Below are 2,898 nucleotides of genomic sequence, written 5' to 3'. Positions count from 1 at the left end.
CTGTAGATGGATGAATTTGCTGTTTCCGGGTGTACTCACATTTACGCCAACTTCTGTTCCTGCTCAGCTAGAAAAGTGAATCCTGACTTTCCTTTGTTTCTTGATGCAGCACAGCAGGGCTTGGCAGGGACTCTGTGGGGAAGGCCCAAAAGTAAAGGAGATTTGTGCAAGCACTGAATTTTCCGCAAGTTGAAAACTTTCTTGAGTGGTTTTATCTGGCATTTCCACCCGGCTCTTTCACATGATGCCTCCTTTCTTTTGTTCTGTGTTGTTAAATGCATGGTCTCGGATACCGAGTGTGCCCCCGAGGGGCTTGGATGCTCACAACGGCCCAGTGGGGTTCTGGGCACTGGTGCTGGGAGGAGTCAGGTGGTCCTGGGCCGCAAGCTACAGGCCTCAGGTGGTGCAGAGTGTCCAGGGCTCCGTCCTGCCTCATCCTGCTTCAGGACTTTTCCTGAAGTTCAAGGCTGAGTGAATCAATCCCAGATAAACTAATAATCGAGCTATTATTCTTCCAATGAATCTCAACTGCTCCCCATTTGTGTCAGTCACTCTGACCACTGAGTTTTATACCATGTTGCTGCATATTATACTGTTTCCTTTTCTTATAAATGGGGAAAGTGCTTAAGACAAGACTCACCTTGTAACTCTTGGACTCAAGCAATAAAAACACTTATGACAACATCCTAAGCATCCATGGTCCACACATGCTATACAAAGGGAGACTGGTTGACAGCATACTAACAATGATTCCTTCCATAATGCATTCAAGGTTCTATCAATGAACTCACAATGATTCAAGGGGCTTCTAAGATCACATTTGGCATGTGCCTGCATGGTGCAGATAGATGGCTTCTTTCTCATTTTGGGTTACTAGGCCTTCATCAGAGTGTCCTAAAACATTGTTACACAAACTGGGGAGCAGCAGCATCAACATCACCTCAGACTGGAAATGAGGATTTCCAGTTTTCATCCAGTCCTACTGAGTGAACACTTGCATTTTTTTTTTTTTTTTTTTTGTATTTTCCCGAAGAGAGAGGAAGGGGGAGAGGCAGACAGACTGACTCCCGCAGGTGCCTGACTGGGACTGGGGCGTTGCTCTGCTGCAACCAGAGCCATTCTAGCGCCTGAGGCAGAGGCCATGGAGCCATCCTCAGCACCCGGGCCAACTTTGCTCCTATGGAGCCCTGGCTGCGGGAGAGAAGAGATAGACAGAGAAAAAGGAAAGGGGGAAGGGTGGAGAAACAGATGGATGCTTCTCCTGTATGCCCTGACTGGGAATCGAACCCAGGACTTCCACACACAGGGCTGACATTCTACCACTGAACCAACCAGCCAGGGCCCAAAACTTGCATTTTTAACCATCTCCTTAAGCAGTATGTATGCACATTCATATCCATGTTATAAATTTTATTCATTAGTACTTCAATCTAGCAACCTTTCCCCTCTTCTTATATAGATTTTTAAAATTTCTGAGTCTTTTAGAGAACCAATTTAAAAAATATACCAAATCACCCATTACATACATTTATGATAGTTCAAGACTTCTTAGTCATAATAATTAAAGTTAATATCACTCAGATCACATTTAAATGATCTGAATGCAAACTTAGGAGGCTCTATTTCTAGTTTCTGACTTGCCCAGTTAGTTGATCAGTCAGTTCTGAGCTCTCTGTCCTTCTCATTCTGTTCCTGTCTCTGTCTGTCTGTCTGTCTGTCTCTCTCTTTCTCTCTCTCTCTCTCACACACACACACCAGTGGGCATGTAAAAGTCCAGTTTCCTAGTCTCAAGTAAAAAGTCAGTTAAACAGTATATGTTAGAGGTAACTTTTAATTGACACAGCAATTTTAGGAACCTTAACTGTCAAGAATAGAGATGGTTCTAATAAAGTTCTATTTTTAGATGATCTGGTTTAGAAAAATTATTTCCCAATAGGCCATTATTCTTGCAATCATATTTTATCCAAAGAAAGAAACATTTGATTAAACTCACAACTACAATTCAATGCAGTATTAAGTGAAACACCCATCTTAGGGTAACCATATATACATAGGAGGCACAAAACATTCTTGATAACTGAGCATTTAACTTATCCTTGTATGTCTCCCTCTGTGAGAGGAGTGTCTTAGGTGAGAGTGGAAGTACGAATCGTGTCCTAGATTTTCTCACCCCCCAGCTTTAATGCCCTGAGTTTCACACTGACTTGTAGGCTGAGCTGGACTGTGGTCTCTCCTCCAAAGGAGGAGCTAGAAGGAATTGACAATGGTCAGCTCAGCAGTCCTTCGGGAGAACCAATTGCATTGATTGTGCATTCAAACATCAGAGAGGGAGTCACTGGTCTGCTGACTCCACTTCAGAGACCTTGGCTAGAAGTCAAGGAAGGTTTAGAAAGATAAGTAAGACGTTTAAGCAGAACCCAGGAATACAACATGGAAATTCTTTTGACCTCACTATGTCATTTATTCCTTTACTCATTTATGTATTTGTTTAATACATTGTTATTAAGGGCCTGTTACCTGTTAGGCATTATTCTGTTCTGAGTTGACAGCACAGTGATCATACTGGACATGGATAGCAGCCAGTGTTGGGTTAACAACTTTCCAGTAAGAAGCTACTTAAGGGTTTTGAGTGGAGGTGTGATGTGACTTAGCTTATGCTTCAAGAATATCCCTCTGGCTGCTTCATTAAAAATGGACTGCAATTATTAAATAAACGGAGCTGGAGGACCACCACAGACCTCAGTAGGAGGCCTTCTCCATGTCTGTCCAGGCTTATGAATAGAGGTTATCATACTCAGATGCTTACGACTCCAGAATGATAAGACTCTTGATCTAACATCTTATATTAAAGTGAAGGACAGGAAAACCTTTTCCAGAAAGCATTACTTAAATCTTACT

The 2,898-nt window shown here is 42.5% G+C and overlaps 1 non-coding gene across 1 annotated transcript; it reads right to left on the bottom strand.

Annotated features, from left to right (window-relative positions):
- Nucleotides 1-1,266: 1,266 nt before the first annotated feature.
- TRNAT-UGU (transfer RNA threonine (anticodon UGU)) lies at nt 1,267-1,342 on the bottom strand. Its single transcript has one exon. It is a non-coding gene; the product is annotated as a tRNA-Thr (tRNA).
- Nucleotides 1,343-2,898: the final 1,556 nt, after the last annotated feature.

Source organism: Saccopteryx leptura, chromosome 3, assembly GCF_036850995.1.
Source record: "Saccopteryx leptura isolate mSacLep1 chromosome 3, mSacLep1_pri_phased_curated, whole genome shotgun sequence".
Classification (NCBI taxonomy): Eukaryota; Metazoa; Chordata; class Mammalia; order Chiroptera; family Emballonuridae; genus Saccopteryx; species Saccopteryx leptura.
Note: the sequence above shows the minus strand (reverse complement) of the source record. Positions and strands in the feature narration are given on the sequence as shown.